The sequence below is a fragment of the Microcaecilia unicolor genome, chromosome 1, assembly GCF_901765095.1.
Source record: "Microcaecilia unicolor chromosome 1, aMicUni1.1, whole genome shotgun sequence".
NCBI lineage: Eukaryota > Metazoa > Chordata > Amphibia > Gymnophiona > Siphonopidae > Microcaecilia > Microcaecilia unicolor.
Genome location: NC_044031.1, coordinates 308,029,351 through 308,048,922, shown reverse-complemented (window position 1 = coordinate 308,048,922; position 19,572 = coordinate 308,029,351). Strand labels below are relative to the sequence as shown.

Genomic DNA, 19,572 nt, shown 5'->3' with positions numbered 1-19,572 from the left:
CGGCGGGAGTTGTGTTGCTAGTTGGCCAGCTTTCCCGCCAAGGTACTTAGCTATATAAAATCTTCCTCAACTGACCCTCAAAAGTAGCCCAATTCGGCGATAAACGTGCCCAACTAACAACACTACTCCCGCTGAGCTGTGGGTTTTTGGGCCACTCATGAGATTTCTAAGCCTCAGGCTAGCGTTCTGAATTTGAGCCCATATTTTCGCAGTGTTCGCCAAGCCTCGTTCTGGACTGGTGCTCCAATAGCCTCTCTCTGTGTTTCAAGCCTCATTCCGGTGCTTCAGTAGCCTTGCAAGCTTCCTGCTGTGTTCCAAGCCTCTCTCTAGCGTGGTCACCAACTGTAAAACGCTTTGTGGTGATTGCTGTCTACCTTCATCATCATAACCAAGGGTTCTTCTTCTAACCTCCTCCTGTTCTTAACACACTAATTGCTGCTTGCAGCCACCTTGGAGGCGGAGTTTAGAGGTTACAACAAGCTGTTAGAATAAACTCTTTCTTTTGTGGGAAGGAAATCGGTTTCCCTGAATTGATGGTCTCAGACGTCTCAAGAAAAGTAAGGAAACCTGGATAATTTTTTTCCCATGTGAATTGGGAAGAAGGTGGGAACTGTAACAGTGGTGCTTAGGCTTTGCTTGTCGCCTGTTGTTTCTTCTGCAAAAGCTTACAGCGGCCTGTTTTATTTTTTTTTAGTGTGAAAAGAGAGAGACTCAGCTGGAAGCCTTGAGAGAGTTATTATTATTATTTGTTGCATCTGTATCCCACATTTTCCCACCTTTTTGTAGGCTCAATGTTGAAAGCATGAGCCCTTCTTGGCTTGTTTAGGTACCGCGAAGCGGGTTTTCGAGTCTGTCGTCTTCTGATGAGAGTTTATTCGATGCTCTCCTGTGGTTTCGCAGCTCCAAGTACCACCGCTTTTCTCTGGGAGATTTTGAACAGGACAGCCCAACTATCGGACAAGAAGACTAAGTTGTGACTTAAAGCAGCAGCTTTGAGGAAGAGGGAAGTAGTAATCAGGAGCTGTATGTAGTAGAAGCAAAACAAATCAGTGGTCTTGACTAATTTTTAAATCGGGGTGATTCTGAATCTAATGAGCTGAAGGAGAGCAGCCAAATATCATCCCATCTAGGACTGATACTGCTAACCAGTGTGTGTCTGTGTCAATGACATCTACCACACCAGTGCTCAAACTTTTCAGTAGGGGTATCTTCAAGGAGTTGGGCATTTCCAAATTCGTCCTCGTTGTTTATTGAGAAATGCTTCGTCCTTCAAGCTGGTATAGATTAGTAGAAAAATTCCAGAATGGTGATGGAGGCTGCATTTGGCCCCTAGACTTTGCTTTGATTTTTGAGTTTGTGTGGCTATCAGAGTGTATTTTTACCTGCAGGAAGAGTGGTCAGTTTTCAAATAGCTCATTTACCTGGGTTGAGTAAATGGCTTTTAGAAATTGCCCTCCTCTTTTTCTATGTTATAATATGCACACAGCAAAATGTAGTATTTAAAAGCATGTCATCTTGAGGGAAGGCAAATTAGGGGCCTGAAAGTTAATTGAGAGGTTCATAAGGTTGAAGGTTCAGTTAGGGTTAGGGCATCTTATACTTTTTCATCATCCCTGGTTGTGAGTGCCAGTGGGGGCTCTGCTGTTGTTCTGTTCTGTTAGGGGCATGGAATAGCTGTGCTAGTGCAGGTTTTTGTAAATCTATATATATATTTTTAGAAAATCCAAAGATAGATATTTCTTTGCAGCCAGGGCTATGGAGTTGGTCTGTAAAAATGTACTTGACTGACTCCAACTTCAAAATAAAAACTTACAACATTACAATGGAGCTCAAGTCTCAGTGCTTTGAAAATATGCCTCAATATATGGTAAACTTTATATGTATTGTTTTTTTTTTGTCCTGATATAAAGTATTGGTAAATATAAGTTGTATTTACCAATATTTTAGATCCAGAACAAAAAATTTAAAGCCTGGTATCTTTATTAGATTTATACCCCATATACGTCCGAGTCGGGGACTCAGTTCTATGTGCCTTACATTAAGTTCAGTCAGATATACAAACAACAGGTCAGGAGTGCATGAAGAAGGAGAATAGAGAGAGATGGACGTTAACATATCTTGAGAGGTAGTGCTGCGCAGTATTGTGATCTGGATATATTTGTTGTGCTGTATGGCGTTTGATGTTAGGTTGCATCGATCATCAGGGATCTTTTGTACAAAAAATGTTTTAAATATTTTTGTGAAAACTTTCATAGGTGATGTTGTGTCATGTGGCCTTTGGCAATGCATTCCACCATCTGGCGGCGTTAAATGTGAAGTTTGTGGTGTGGGCTGCTTTGTAGGTCACCTCTTCACAGAGGTAGTCTCTCAGTTTTTCCTTGAGGGTAGGCTGTAGTAGATCAACTAGCGACATCACATAATTTGGTGTGTTGCCGTATATGATGTGGTACACAAAGGCACAAATTTTGAAGATCGCATTTGCTCCTGTTGGTAGCCAGTGTAGGTATTGCAGCAGTGGTGTAGTGTGGTCATATTTCGATGCGCTGCAGACCAGGTGTGCTGAGGTATTTTGTGCTGTTTTGTAGTTTTTTTTCAGTATATATTCTCTGCATCCCACATAGACTGCATTGTAGTAGTCTATCTAGGACAAGACAAGACTTTGTACTAGAATTCGGAAGGCAGTTTTTGAAAAGTATGCTCTTACTCGTAATTTCCAGAGGGATCTGAATACTTTTGATGTTAAAGCGGACTCTTTGTGGTTCTAGTGTCAGGTGTTGGTCGGTCAGTGTTCTAGTACTTTGACATTTGTTTCTAGTGTGCATTCTGTCTGACCTATTTGAATTTTGTTATTGGTTTGGAAGGGTTGGTTATCGCCATAAACTTTGTTTTCTGTCTAAGAGTTTCAGTTTGAAAGTTGTGGCCCAGGTTTCCATCAGGTCAAGTGCGTGTTTGATTTCTCTTTGAAAAGGGGATGCATATGGTTACATCATCTGCATAGTTGTATGTTTTAAAGCCGTTAGCTTCTAGTTTGTGGCCCAGGGGGGCCATCAGAATGTTAAATAGTGGTGGAGAGATGAGGGAACCCTGAGGCACCTCACGTTCTGGGATCCATTCTGCGGATAGGGATCCTGACATCTTCACTTTGTAGGATCTGCTGCTCAGGAATCCCACAAACCAGGATGGGCCTTTTCCACCTAATTCCTATGTTGTCTAACATGTTTAGTAGCAGCCCATGAGCTACCAGGTCAAAAAAAACTGGTGACATGTTGAATTGGAGGATCATGGCGCTTTGACCCGTGCTGATCACTTTTCTCAGGTCTGACACCAGTAATATTAGTATGCTTTCTGTGCAGTGGCATGAGCAGAAGCCTGATTAAGAGCTGTGCAGTATGGAAAAGTGTGTTACATATTTCATGAATTGGTTAGCGGATATGCCCTCCATTACCGTGGTAAGTAGTGGGATGGAAGCTACAGGTCTGTAATTGGATATAACATCCCGCATGATTTTATTTGTTTGGGATGGGGGTTATGATGATTCCACTTTTTTCCTTTGGGAATTGGACCTGGTTAAGCATGGAAGTGATGTGTTTCGTTAGGCAGTGTATGAACGTATTGGGGGCGTTCTTTAGCAGGAAATTTGGACAGGTGTCTAGTGGGCATTGTGATTTGGCATATTTTTTTTCACAAGATTTTTGACCATGTCGATGGAGGGAGGTGAAGGTTGTCCATGTTCTATCCGCTGGTGTGGGGGCTTCAGTTTTAGTTGTCATGTCTAGGTATTCTTTGTTGTTTGTGGGGGTGGGGAGACCTCTTTTGATGTTGGTGATTTTCTGTTTGAAGTAGTTGGCCAGTTCTTGGGCTGAGGGATGTTGTCTGTTGTTCGCTATCAGATCCTGTGTGTCCAGCAGACCGTTTACCAGCCTGAAAAGGTTTTAAAAATTTAGTTGATTACCCCCTACCTTGTCTTCATAATACTTAACTTTGGTTTTCTTGATTTCAGATTTGTATTTTTGGATCATTTTGCACCATTATGCTCTGCTTTCATTGGCTTTGTTTTGAATCCATTTCCTTTCAAGTCTCCTGCATGCTTTTTTCATTTGTGATAGTTCCTGGTTGAACTATGGATGGATTGTTCTCCTGTGGCAATTTTTCAACTTCTCTGGTGCTATTCTGTCCAGTTTTGTACGACTCTCCTCATCCCATTGATTCAGCAAGGTAGCTGTCATGCTGGTCTAATACACAGCTTTGGTTTATGTTGTGCCAGAATTGGTCAGCATCGATTTTTCCTCTTGTCTCAGAGTTGGGTTGGGTATTGTGGGTTCTCTTTTTATCCCATTCTAACTACTCCAAGATGAATGACCGTAGGGTCGGTGACCATAGTGCTTCTCGAATTTTCATCTTGTGATGTTTTTCTAGTCTGTTGGCCTAGCTTGTCTAGCTGGTGTCCTTTCTTGTGGGTGATGTTGGTTGTTGTATGTTGGAAGTTCCACATGTCCAGGAAATCCATTAGGTCTTGGGTTTCCTATCATTCTGCCAGTCCATGTGTATGTTGATGTTGCCCAGTATAACCACACTGTCATTGTGGGTGCATGTGTTTGAGATAAACTTCATGAAGTCATTCTGTGAGTTTGCCCACTTTCCAGGTAGGCGGTAGAATAGGTTAAAGCAGGTATTTTCCTGGAGTGTGTGGTCATTGAGTTTACAAGTTATGATTTCTAGATAAGGGGTTATAAGGTCAGATGTGTGTTCAAGGTTGAAGAAGGATTTGTAGATAACAGCGATACCACTCCCTCTCTTAGTGGTTCGGGTTTGGTGTGAGATTCTGTATTCAGGTGGGCATGTGTCTCTGATAACCGGGTCATTGGGGGACCTTATCCATGTTTCGGTTATGAAGAGTAGGCCCAGTTGTTCTCCTCTAACCAGTCTCTGATGGTTTCTGTTTTGTGTAGTATGGACCTTGTGTTGATGTATCCAATGGGTATTGGCAGTGTGGAATCGGTTTCACACATTCTATTTGGACTAGCTGACATTTGGACTAATTATCATTGGCTAATGAGCTTTTTCGGTTGGTAGTGGTTGTTCTGTGTCAAGTATTAGCAAGGAGGCCTAATGCTGTTGTTTTTCTTGGGCAGGCTCTTTGTGTTATCAGAAGTGGTATGTTTTGTCTGCTGCTGAAGGCATCTGTCTGATGATAAATTAGCCCGGTTACTATCAGGTAGTTGGTCAGCCATAGTGTGTAGCCTGTTTCCTTGATTTGGTGAGTGGGGTGGTGTAGAGAAGTGGATCTGTTTGTGCTTGTGGTTGATGATGATTTGGTTGGTGTTTGTTGATTGTGGGAGTTTGTAGATAGTTTGTTCAGGAGTGGAGGAGTGGCCTAGTGGTTAGGGTGGTGGACTTTGGTCCTGGGGAACTGAGGAACTGAGTTAAATTCCCACTTCAGGCACAGGCAGCTCCTTGTGACTCTGGGCAAGTCACTTAACCCTCCATTGCCCCATATAAGCCGCATTGAGCCTGCCATGAGTGGGAAAGCGCGGGGTACAAATGTAACAAAAAAAATAATAATATTGTAATAGAGATCTGACAAAATTACAGAAAATCAGTTATCACACAATATAGTAATTGCAGCAAGGAATGGAAGTTCCATGGAATAACAGGCAAGGTTAAAAGTCAAAATACGGTACTACAGTTTCAAGGAGTCATTAAAAATAAAAAAGGATAGCCAATATACAATCTAGTATCTGCGGCAGTTGAAAATTACAGAAAATCAATAGGAATCAGTCGGATAGTAGAAAAATAGAGGAGATGAGTCAGTCGAAGGTTTGGTATACCAAATCCATCAGTTTGTAGCTACTTGTAGGCAGGGAAGTCTGTCCATATTTATGTGTTCTGTGGTGCTAGGCAGACTGCTAAAATCCCTGCACCGTTTGGAGATGATAAATTCCCTTGCTGTCTTACGGGTGGCTCTTCTAAGACCTCATAACAGTGCCATAGCCAGACTTCAAATTTTGGGTGGGCTTCTTGTTGGCAATATGCTGTCAGCAGTCCCCCCCCCCCCCGCTTAACTTAAAAATGCTCAGTACTTGAGCTGGTGGGGATCCCCCAGCCCTGCTAGCTGAAAAGCTCCTTGGAGACATCCTGAACTTTATCCATTCAGCTTGGCAGTCAGCAGCAGCTTTAGTGAGCTGCGCAACACTGGCAATCAAGACATGCTTATCATTCAGCTTACTGAAAGATAAATCACTGATCTGAGACAACTTTTATGATTGTTGTGTAGTTTCAATATTCTGGGCCTTGCAGCAAATTTTATGTTCTGATTTATTATCACTATGACGGTAAACATTTATAATGCTGGGTTGTTGTTTTTTTTTGTATCAATGCTGTTGGGCAATTTTTGGACAACTTTTTGCTGTGGTAGAAAATTTTTCACCATCTGACAGCCTTAGGTGGGAGGATGTGTAGAGTACAGGTAGTGGCACCAGGTAGTTGTGATGTAGGGTGGTTGCTCATGGATGCAGTTTACACTGTGCATGCTCTAGGCTAAGCATCTTTGATCTCCCATCCTCCTTCCCAATAGCTGTGAGTTCTCCATACAGATGATGGTAATAACAACTGTGTCATGTTTCTCACTGGAAGTGTAGTGGTGTTCCCAGCACGCAGAGGAGGAGGTAGGGGGGGATGCGATTGATGAATATATCTATTTGTAGCTCTGTGGCAAGGCATATCCTGCCCCAAAGAGCTTACAGTCCATTTCATAAGAAATTAAGATGCATAATACTTGATGCTGGTGTAGATATGATGGGGCTCAGGGCAGAAATTGGGAAGGAGGCCCTAAAGCTATTCTTCCTTTCATCTTCAGGCAGGCTTGGGAGACCTGCCTTGGTGGCCATCCCATAATGCCAACCCTGGCTATACTGCTGAGAGCTAAGTCTAGTGCTCCTGTGTATCCTGTCTCTGATAGTGCAAATCTCAGTTACAAACTCTCCAGATTATGAGCTCTCCAGGGCAGAAAAATACCTACTATACCTGAATGTAGATCATTTTGATAACTTTTAGGCTTGCAGATGGTACAGAAGAAATTAAATTAAAAAAAATCTAAGTCACAAGTACCTGGCAGGATCCTTTACTGTTTGTGTGATGATTTGTGTGTTCTAGGTACTTGAAAGAGACGTTTTGTCATCCCCTGTTGGAATCGCATTGTTTGAGTTCGTAGAGTGGTCGATCTGTATTCCTAAGCCTCCTGTTATAAATTCTAGAGTCTTGTGCTCATTGGGCAAGTTCATGTGTTTGATAGTTTTTTGACTCAAGCATATTAAAAAGCATAACAAGAGTTTGGCTTTTATTTTTCTTTATTACCTTATATCGGTTTGGTTGCTGAGTGTGTGCAAAGTTTTAAAGATGGCCCCTGATGGAACATCAATTTTCCATGGACAAGATCTTTTAGCCACACCTATGAAATTACTTCATGCTAATGTGACCGACCCGGCTATCCAATAGAATAAGCTCTGAAAATTTTAAAGCAAGCATGCTCAAGAATTCCCACCCTAGTCCATAGTATATATACCTGAAGTGACTTATCACAAACCTCAGTTTATTTTTGTCCACAGAGATGGAACTACCTGAGTTTCATTGATTCTCCTGTCAGTCAAAATTCACAAATTTAATTTAGTGGATATTTTATTTAATACTAGTAAAAAAGGCCCGTTTCTGAGACAAATGAAACGGGCGCTAGCAAGGTTTTCCTCGGAGTGTGTATGTTTTGGAGAGTGTATGTGAGAGTGACTGTTTGAGAGTCAGAGTGAAAGTGTGAGTGTGTGAGAGAGAGTGAGTCTGGGTGTGAGTGTGAGAATGAGAGTGTGTGCAAGTGTGTATGTGAGACACAGTGTGATAGAGAGTGTGTGTGTGTGGCCATCCATGCTCCTCTGTCCCCTGCCCCCTCCATTCATCCCTTTCCAGCATTTCCCCTCTTTGCCTGAGGCCTGCCCTGCAATCCATATCCATCCATGCCCATCTGTCCCCTCCATTCATCCCTATCCAGCAATTCCCCTTTCCCTGAGCCCTGCCGTCCCAATCCATGGCCATCCATGTTACTCTGTCACCTGCCCCCTCCATTCATCCCTATCCAGCATTTGCCCTCTCTGCCTGAGGCCTGCCCTGCAATCCATGCTCCTCTGTCCCCTGCCCCCTGCATTCATCCCTTTCCAGCATTTCCCCTCTCTGCCTGAGGCCTGTCCTGCAATCCATATCCATCCATGGCCATCTGTCCCCTTCATTCATCCCTATCCAGCAATTCCCCTTTCCCTGAGCTCTGCCCTCCCAATCCATGGCCATCCATGTTACTCTGTCCCCTGCCCCCTCCATTCATCCCTATCCAGCATTTCCCCTCTCTGCCTGAGGCCTGCCCTGCAATCCATGCTCCTCTGTCCCCTGCCCCCTCCATTCATCCCTTTCCAGCATTTCCCCTCTCTGGCTGAGGCCTGTCCTGCAATCCATATCCATCCATGCCCATCTGTCCCCTTCATTCATCCCTATCCAGCAATTCCCCTTTCCCTGAGCCCTGCCCTCCTAATCCATGGCCATCCATGTTACTGTGTCCCCTGCCCCCTCCATTCATCCCTTTCCAGCATTTCCCCTCTCTGCCTGAGGCCTGCCCTGCAATCCATATCCATCCATGCCCATCTGTCCCCTCCATTCATCCCTATCCAGCAATTCCCCTTTCCCTGAGCCCTGCCGTCCCAATCCATGGCCATCCATGTTACTCTGTCACCTGCCCCCTCCATTCATCCCTATCCAGCATTTCCCCTCTCTGCCTGAGGCCTGCCCTGCAATCCATGCTCCTCTGTCCCCTGCCGCCTCCATTCATCCTTTTCCAGCAAGTCCCCTCTCTCCCTTCCATGCCCCCCCCCTCGCATCCATGCTCCTCTCTCTCCCATGTCCCAGCCTGGCCCGCCCTCTTCTTCTCCCCCCCTTGGCATCCATGCATCCGTTTTTTTTTTTCTTCTTCTTTTAAAATGTACCTCCGTGGCGGTTCCGGCAGCGAAGCGTCGGGGAAGGAGGTGGCGCTCCCGACGTCTAGGTTTCCCTTCGCTGTGTTCCGCCTTCTTTTGACGTCATCCTTGACGTCAGAAGAAGGCGGAACACAGCGAAGGGAAGGCTAGACGTCGAGAGCGCCGCCTCCTTCCCTGACGCTTCGCTGCCGAGCGATGCGATTGGTTGAGTGTCATTGCTCCGCCCTCGACGTCATCACGTTTGACGCGTGGGCGGGGCAGGCACAATGCGATCTCACCCCCTTCACTTTTGGCTAAAAGAGGCTTCATAGAACGTTGGAGGTGCGTTTTATATAGAGAGATGTCTAACTAGAAGACAGGATTTAAACGTTGTGCTACTTGCACACGCAAGTTATCTATTACTGACTCTCACATACGGTGTCTCCGTTATTTAGGGCATCAGCATGACACAGTTACTTGTTTTCATTGCAGAAGCATGTTGCAAAAGACACTCGATATAAGAGCTTTAAAATTAAAAGACTATTTGGCTACTACACATTCAGGAACTTCAACGGCAAGTTCATCTAAAAGGAGCTCAACTTCTAAGTGTTTGGCTTTGCCGTCCACTTCAGCTTCAAATTTCAACCATTCAATCCCTGCTCTCCCCCTTTCCTCCATGCCTGGGGATCCTTCAACTCCTGCTCTCCCCCTTGCCTTAGTGCCTGGGGAAGAGGACTTGGCATCACAAACTATGCAAAGTTTGTTAGTCTCAGATCAGCTACCTGATATTAAACCTGCCAATCCACAGCCCAATGCTGATGCTTCCTCGACATTACAATGCCAACAATCAGCTGTTGAAGCAAGACCAGCCTCTCTTCAGCAATTGACTTCTCTGTCTCAATGTTGACATTCCTCGACGTCATCATCAGACACTCCCACTAGTCGACATTGTGCATCTTTGACGTCTTCCTCCTCCTCCTCATCTAACACTTCCCTAAGCAAACGATGCCAATCTCACTCTCGGCATCGATGCCATAAGACCTCAAGGCGCCGAGCTTCCACTTCGAGGAAATCTGTCTCTCTTGCCTCCTCTAAATCTCACAGGAGCACAGGAACTAAATCACAATCCTCTTCCTCCTAATACTCAAATCCAATTAATTCATTTACTCACAAGTTTTTTACAGAATCAACAGACTAATAAAAATGTTTATTCCACTTCTTCTAAAGCTCAGGAAATCATTACATCTCCCTTACAGTCATCTAAAACATCCTCCCATCATAAATCTTCTCATAGACGAGAGTTGTAGTCTATTTCTCCTTCACATTCTAGAGATGATGATTTTACTGTTAATTCACCAGTTCCATCTCAAGGTTCAAGTCAGTCTTTGCAACCTGTTCAGTCTGAACAACAATTACCTAGTACTTCTAATCTAGGTTCACCTACACAAGATTCACTGCTACCTCTACAGGATGATTCTTATTCAGAGTTTTTAATGAAATATCTAAAACTTTGAATATTCCTCCATCCTCTCAAAATTGTCAACCAGATGATAAAAGATTAGTTTACCAAGTATCTAAACATTTCAGAGGAGTCTATTGCCCTTCATGTTGCCCAACTTCTTCAAGACCACCATAAGTTACTTTGGTTAACACCTTATTCCACGAGATCTACTCAGAGAGTATTGGAGAATAAGTATAAGGTACAGGATGTTTTAGGTCATGGAAAAATTCAACTTCCTCTTGCATCCCTGGTTGTTAAATCAGCGATGCGTTGGAACAAGACTCTGAAAGATATAACTAATCATCCCCCAATGAAAAATGTATGGATACTATGGCAAGAAGGAGTTTTCAATCTGCTGTGCTATCTTCTCATATTTCAATTCACACTTTTCACCTTGTGGAATATTTATATACAATTATGAATGATTTATCAAAGTTACAGTCTGTCATACCAAAGGAGAATACTCCTCTATTTTTATCTATTATGTCAAATTTAGAGGATTGTTCTAAACAAATGATCCGGGCAACACACGATAATTATGATACATCAATTAGAGGTGCAGCAACTGCAGTTGCAGCCAGACATCTATCCTGGTTAAGAGCTTCAGCATTAGGGGAAGATATTCATGAAAAAGTAGCAGATGCTTCTTGTTCAGGTGATTATTTGGAGATAAGGTTATGGAATTAATCAAAGGTCTTAAGAAGGACTATACTACACTTGATAACTTAGAACAGGACAAGCATCAGGTCCCCAAAACAAACTATAAATAGTTACCTTACTATTCCTCCAGAAATTGATTTCAACAACATAAATCATATTCTAATCAGTGTACATCATACAATATTAAAATTAGTCATCAACGTTCCAATTTCCACAACCAAGGAGGCAGGGTTAGATGTTCTCTGAAGTTTGTTACTACCCAACAACAAAAATTACCATCTAGTTTTTGACATCATGTCTCCACCTCACAGTCCTGTGGGAGGCAGAATTCGATATTTGCGAATGATAACATAAGACAAACGGTATTAAATATAGTTCAGAAAGGATTCCCTTCATTTTACACATCGCCCACCACTACGATCACCTACCCAAATTCACATTCCAAATTCTACAGTTAAGTCACAAGGTTCACAGACCAGGAACAAGCCATAGAGAGAAACAAGGGATTTTACTCAAAGTATTTCCTCAATCCAAAAAAAAAAAAGATGGCGGTACAAGAGCAATACTAGATCTACGAAGGCTCAACAAATTTATTCCAGATGAGTACCTTGGCTATAATACTACCTTTCTTACAACAAAACATGTGGTTCACAGCCCTAGGTCTTCGGGATGCTTATTTACATATTCCCATCCACCCAACCTCCAGAAAATTCCTCCGATTTGTAGTCCAAGACCAACATTACCATACAAAGTTCTACCTTTCTGTTTAACATCAGCCCCCAGACTATTCACGAAATGTGTTGTAGCACCAGTAGCTCACCTACATCAACAAGGGGTCATACTATTTCCATACCTAGATGATTGGTAAATAGTAGCACCTTCTCAACATCAAAACCTACAGACCTTATAGCGCACGATTCATCTTCTCATAGGGTTAAGTTTAATAATAAATCACAAAAACTCACATATGATCCCAACTCAGAGATTAACATTCATAGGAGCAGACCTTATTTCTCAGAAATCTCTAGCAAAACTATCAGTTTCTCAAGCTCAACTCATATTACAGTTAGTAAAGCATCTTCAACAACTGTTCAAACTGTTGTAACTCTCGTAGGACACATAGAGGGGCATAATCGAACGGGGAGCCCAAGTTTTCATGAGGGCGTCCTTGCAGGATGGCCCTGTAAAGGGGCAGGGCAACCCATATCGAAACAAGATGGGTGTCCATCTTTCGTTTCGATAATATGGTCGGGGACGCCCAAATCATGAAATTTAGGTCGTTTTTGAGATGGTCGTTCCCGGTTTTCAGCGATAATGGAAACCGAGGACGCCCATCTCAAAAACGACCAAATCCAAGCCATTTGGTCATAGGAGGAGCCAGCATTCGTAGTGCACTGGTCCCCCCCTGACATGCCAGGCCACCAACCGGGCACCCTAGGGGGCACTGCAGTGGACTTGCAGAAAAAGGTTCCAGGTGCATAGCTCCCTTACCTTCGGTGCTGAGCCCTCCAAACTCCCAAAGTCGGCCAAGTGTTCGTCAGGGACACCCTTCTTTTTTCCATTATTGGCCGAGGACGCCCATTATTATTATTAGCATTTGTATAGCGCTACTAGACGCACGCAGCGCTGAACACCTGATTCCTAAGCACGCCCTAGTCCCACCTTTGCTACACTGCTGACATGCCCCCGTGAACTTTGGTCTTCCCCATGATGGAAAGCAGTTGAGGGCTCCCAAAATCGGCTTTCGATTATGCCGATTTGGGCGACCTTGCGAGGAGGATGCCCATCTCCCGATTTGTGCCAGAAGATGGGCGCCCTTCTCTTTCGAAAATTCACCTGATTGCCTCCACAGTCAGTGTTCTTACATTAGCACATCTGAAAATGCTTCCACTACAATGGTATTTAAAAATGAGGTGGAGTCAATATCTAAATCCTGTTTCTTCAAAATTTTTTATTAACAACCACATCAAGCAACAACTTCTATGGTGAACACAGGAAAATCTTCTTGTGGGAGCTCCATTTCAAACACCTCACCCAACCAGGATTATAACAGATACTTCCAAGATTGGTTGGGGAGCATATATAGACGATTACTCAACACAAGGGCAATGGACAGTACAAGTGAAAATGTATTCTAGCAATCTTCTGGAACGAAGAGCAATCGGATTAGCTGTTCAACGTTTTCAACATCTTCTTTTCATTCTTAATTCCCATGTCATACAAGTTAGAATGGACAATCAGGTAGTGAAGTTTTATATGAACAAATAAGGTGGCATGGGTTCTTACAATCTTTGCTACGAAGCTGTCAAGTTATGGACTCTAATTCTGTCTCTAGGTTCCACAATTCAAGCGATATACCTACCAGGTTACAACAATCAAATAGCGGACTCTCTTTAAGCAGGAAACTACAACCTCAGGAGTGGTCTATTAAGACCACAGTTATTCAAAACCTTTTTCATCTGTGGGGCATGCCACAGATAGATCTCTTCGCATTCCCACGGAACAACAAGTGCCCCAGATACTGTTCCAGGTGACCCAATCAGAAAAGAATAGCCATACACACATTTGCTATTCCATGGAGAACACCCTTTTTTACTCATTCCCTCCAATCCCTCTTACTCCAAGGATATTACAAAAGGTTATTCAAGACAAATCATCTCTAATTCTAATAGCACCATACTGGCCAAGACTGCCTTCGTTTCCAGTTCTCAAAACATTAACTCTTTTTCCTCCACGGAAACTTCCTCTACTTCCACACCTCATTACTCAAAACAGAGGTTTACTATTGCATCCAAACCTGAAGAAACTTTGTCTCACAGCTTAGTATCTTCAACAATCCATTAGCTGCTTCAGTTTTTTCTCAACCAGTAATTAACGTTTTGCTAGCCTCCAGAAAGGAGTCAACTAGACGTTCATATTCTTCCAGATGGACCCGATTTGTGTCATGGTGCAGACCACGTGAAATAAATCCTGGCTCTTGTTCAATTTCCCCAGTATTAGATTATTTTCTCTACTTCTCTAATTCTGGACTAGCATGTTCTTCACTTAAAGTACATGTTGTGGCTCTATCAGTGTTTCATGATCCTATTGATGACACAACTGTAATTAGATATCCTATAACCAAACATTTCATAAGAGGATTACTTAACTTAAAACCTATTCAAACTCCACCTGTACCGTGGGATTTGAATTTAGTACTTGAAACTCTAATGGAACCTCCATTTGAACCTTTACATTCTACACCCTTCAAATTTCAAACATTGAAGACGTTATTCCTCATCTCAATCACTTCTGCTTGAAGAATTGGAGAGCTACAAGCATTGTATTATGCCCCTTACAGTCAGATTGTACTTGACAAGGCCATACTACGACCTCATCCCAAATTTTTACCTAAGATAGTATCCTCTTTTCATATTAATCGATCCATTCTTTTACCAGTATTTTATCTACCTCCACAATAGTCAACATAGTTGTTTTCATACTCTAGACTGCACCAGAGTATTGTCTTATCTATTTACAATGTACATCACATCATGAAAGACCTTCTCAGTTTTTCTTATAATTTGAAACATCAACAACCAGTCTCTAAACAAACCTTATCGTCATACATTGCCAGTTGTATACACTTCTGTTATTCAAGATCATCTATTCAACAGCAGACAGCTACGCCTCATATTATAGCCCATGTGCCATGCCTGCTTCAGTTGCATATTTACATAGAGCACCACTACTGGATATTTGCAGAGCAGCAACTTGGTCAGTGCATATGTTTACAAAACACTGCGGTCTAGATGTTGCATCACTGGCTGATTCCAACTTTAGTCGAAGAAAACAAGAAGGCAGACGATCCGCAAAATCCAACATGGAAACAAACAGAAGCGGATCAATCAAGGTATTGTATACAACTTTATTCTAAAAAAAACCGCCCGACACAGGCTGTGTTTTGCCCACTAGGGCTGCGTCAGGGGCTTGAAAAAGAAAGCAGGTTCACAACGGAGCAAAAAAAAAACAGCATATTGCGTTCCTCCAAAACTAACTCAATCCATGCACCCGGTGGATGGACATCATGTGACCACATCAATTAGAAACCATTTCTAATTGTTTCCACATTTGATTCCAACTTTGGACTGACAATTCTTCAGGAGGTAACTTAAATGCAACTAACCTCCACCTCCTATCACAGGTACCAGTTCATATTATCGATTAATTGAATGTAATTTTTCAACAGTCATTACACTGTTACCTGTGTATTCTAGGGAGTCTTCATAGGTGTGATTAGTTGCTTACCTATAACGCTAGTTTTCTGTGTACAAAAGATCTTCTAGCCACACAATGCCTCCCCACCCTCCTTGAGTTGTCGTTTACTATTTTCATTAAACTGAGGTTTGTGATATGTCACTTCAGGTATATACTATGGACTGGGGTGGGAATTATTGAGCATGCTCACTTTAAAATTTTCAGAGCTTATTCTATTGGATAGCTGGGTCGGTCACGTCGGCGTGACATAATTTCATAGGTGTAGCTGGAAGATCTTTTGTCCACGGAAAACTAGCGTTACTGGTAAGCAACTAATATTTCCAGTTTACTGGGGTAGTAGTCCTGTTTCTTCTGATAGGCATTATGATTGACTTCAGGTGAGAGATGTGGTTACTGAAAAATTTTTGTTTCCTTCTCCAAAGGATTAGTCCACACTTGTGGGTTGTGCCCATCTACCAGCAGGTGGATATAGAGAGCAAATTAGAACTTTGTCACATAAGGCTGCTATGCACGAGGTTCCATTTAGTATTTCTCTTATCTCCAACAGGCAGTAGAACCTCGCTGTGCAGCTCCATGTGATTTTCCTGAGGTGGGCTCCTTTCTGAGGTTTCAGTCGAGCTTCTTGGGTAAAGGTTGTTTATATATTGGTTTTTTTGGCTGTAAACCTGGTGGTTCCCAGGTCCCTCCCACCATCTCTCCCCTTTCTTGTGTTGAGCTTCTGTCCTTTTCTTGGGACTTCAGTTGAACTGCTGAGGCAAAGGCTTTCTCTTAGCCTTTTGGGAGTAAACCTGGTGGTGCCAGGTCCCTCCTCCTCCCCTTCCCCCTCTCTCCTCTACGGCTTCTCCTGCCTCTTAAAAAAAAAAAAAAAAGTCTGATTCTGTAGTTTCCCTTCTTAGAGACTTTATTTGAGGAGTATTCTTTGCCAAGGAATTTTACATCAGTGCTTTGTGCCTGGGAACCAGAAATCACCTGTTTCTTCACTGTGGTGAGTTATTCGGATTTTACTTATGGTTGCAGAGTTGGTTAAATGCTGTTTGCTGGCTCCCACACTGGGAACAGCATCAGGGTAGTGCACCATGTGTGTTAGGTCCTCTGAAAGTACCTATTTAGTACAGTGCAATCCGCTTAAGTGCAAGGGTCTGGGACCAAAGAAATACATGCAGTTAACCGGAGTGTGCACTTAACCGTTGTGACTCAAAGAAGCTTGACATCTGATAAACATATGTACAGTACTGTTTATTATACGTACAGTATACAGTCTCTTAACTGACGTTAGGCTTACTTGACATAATCAGTCATAGTCCTCTGTACACAATTGTGTCTGTGAGATCCATAGACTACGTCTGCCAGACGGTAAAAACTGTCATAGCACTGACATTCAGTGGCCTCCAGATAGGCCCACACGGTGTTGAGACTCTCCAGCGCTTTTGCAAAAGTGACAGGAGGTTGTTGAATTTCGTCAGCATGTGCCTCACTGCTCATTTCATCATCAGCCGTTGCCTGCGTGTAGGCGCATATTTCAACATCAGTGCTGTTGTCAGCTGTTTGTAGATCGAAATCAACAGCTACGTAGTGATGAAACACTGGCTGGGATGTCAATAGCCTGTTCTTCTGACGCGTGTGCAGGAGCTGCATCTGTTTCGTCCCTCTCCACATCCTTAACAAAGCTTGCCTGCTTGTAGCAGTTCACAATGGTTGCCTGTGTAACATGATTCCAGGCTTCTTTCTGCATATGTATGGAATCCAACAGTGATAGATTACGAGCCAGTTCAACAGCACGTTTATCCTTGCCAGTCTGGTCATCCATAATGCTCATCAGACGACGTAGCACAAGAGCCCGTTAATGTTGTTTGAAATTGGCTATTATGCCCTGATCCATAGGTTGAATCATAGAGGTAGTGTTTGGTGGCAGGAAGACCACCTTGATGTTAGACAGCCTGACATCATCCCTGTGTGCAGCACAATTATCACAAAGCAACAAAATCTGACGCTTTTGTGCCCGCATTCTAGTATCTAACTTCTTTAGCCACTGCTTCCAAATTTCCCCAGTCATTCATGAATTTGAGTTAGCCTCGTATGACACAGGAAGTCGCTTAACATTCTTGAAGCAACAGGGCTGTTTGCTCTTTCCAATGACGAGTGGTTCCAACTTCTCACTCCCATCCATATTGCAGCAAAGGAAGATCGTCAGTCGGTCCTTCAACGTTTTACATCTTTTAGTTTCGGCTTGTTTGAATGCAAGTGTTCCATCAGGAATCGCTCGCCAGTAGAGACCGTTTTCATCAGCATTGAAAATGTCACAAGGTGCAAACTCATCCAAGATGGTAGGAAGATCTGAAACAACCCAATTTTCAGCACCAAAGTCATCAGCGTCTTGTTTTTCACCATGCTGTTTCTTGAATTTTATGCTGTTCCTCTCCTTCCATCTTTCCAACCATCCAACAGTGGCTTTGAATTCAGTTAGTCCAAGACTTTCAGCTAGCTGGTTAGCTTTCTCCATAAGCAGTGGACCACTTACAGGAAGCTGTCTGCTCCTGACTTGAGAAAACCACCGAAGAAGAGCATCTTCTACATCCTCAACTTTTCCCACCCGTTTACGTTTCCTGTGTGGATTTGTATTGTTTTGCCAGTCTTCCAGAAGCTGATCTTTCTGCTTCAAGATACATGAAATTTGACTGGGTTGACACCATATTCTTTAGCAATAGGTGCTTGACTTTGTTTTCTAATTTTTTAAGAACTTCTATTTGTTCAGCCAGTGTTAGTCTTACAGTTGCGTGACGACGACGACGACTCCAGTGTACATTCTAACAGCTTTCTTTCGCTTATTCTGCCTGTGGCTGTTAACCAATGAGATTTCAAACTTATCACCCCTTTGTCACGTGCCAATCAGCTTCCATATTCCGTGCGTGCGCTTTTGCGGAGTCTTTCCTGCAGAGGAGCGGTCTTAAACCATTCATATAAGCGAATCTTGCACTTGTCAGTGGTGCACTAAACCGAAGTTTATCCCTATAGAAACTGATGGTGCCAAAAACGGGACCGAAGTACGGCATGCAGTTAAACAGAGCATGCGCTTATCCGACGTGCACTTAAATGGAGTGCACTGTATATACCTTTCATTTAGAGAGCTTAAATCTCCTGTTTTTGGACAGAGGGCAGTTATGTTAAAAAAAAAAAATCCACCCTGAAAAAGTTTTCCCGCGCTTCATTTATGGAAATTTCTTTTTGTTACCAGAACTCTGTTTATATTGGCAGTACAGGTATTCCTTCTTTCTGCATCTTTACCAAGGATTTTAGTATAGAGCCAAGCTTAGTGCTATTGGTGCCATGTTTCTGTGAGAAGCTTTACATCTTGAGGTTTTTTTTCTTACGCTAGTGCACTGTTCCCATGTTTCTGCTGGTCTCCATGATAACCATGGAAGAGTCAGTGGGAGGTTTTCTTCAGGTGCAGTGTAAGTTCTTTGAGAAGCAGAATAATTTACTTTTGAAGGTGGCTGGCTTCCAACCTGAAGGACACAGATTCAAGGCTGGTTTGTGCATAATATTAGAACCTGTGGAACTTGGCTATATTTCAAGTAGGGCATATTTTATTTCATTCTTCCATATTACTTGCCTTGACAAGCAATTCATTTCATGATCGGGGCAGCTAACATTACGCTACAGTGCTAAAAGTTAGCTCTGTTGGTTTGCCACAGCAGCTCTGCTCTATGATATTGCACACTGACTTTCCAAAACTATTACATACCAGCTGCAGCCACCACTGTATTAGCGGCACCACTAGCTGTATGTCGTAGTGCCTTTAAATGGTTCTTTTGAACTTTTGCACCTTTTAATTGTATTGGACAGCTAGCAGTATTACAGAACTACTTCAATGTAGAGGAATAACCTAATGGTTAAAGCAGCTAGCTGAGAGCAAGCACAGAGATCCAGAAGTTGCTGGTTCAAGTCCCACTGTAACTTAGCACCAATAGTGTACAATGGTACGAACCAATCATATTCTGATACACCATTGAGCTCTGGTTCTCGGCCCACACTAGTTAGCTCCGGTGCACATCCATGCCAGCCAGTTATTGACACTGTCAGCTAGAAGGTGACTCTGGCTTAGGGATTGGATAGCTGATGTGGCTTCTAAGTCATATTTTTTTGAGCTACAATTAGATGTAAAGGTTTGAT

The 19,572-nt window shown here is 42.9% G+C and overlaps 1 protein-coding gene across 5 annotated transcripts in view; it reads left to right on the top strand.

Annotated features, from left to right (window-relative positions):
- The first annotated feature begins 283 nt into the window (after positions 1-283).
- Positions 284-19,572, top strand: part of HMGXB4 (HMG-box containing 4) — a 160,677-nt gene continuing 141,388 nt past the window's right edge. For all 5 annotated transcript variants that reach the window (XM_030208126.1, XM_030208101.1, XM_030208116.1 and 2 more), the window contains exon 1: positions 284-557. The gene's annotated coding sequence lies outside the window, so the exon portion shown is untranslated. The remainder of the gene's footprint in view (positions 558-19,572) is intronic.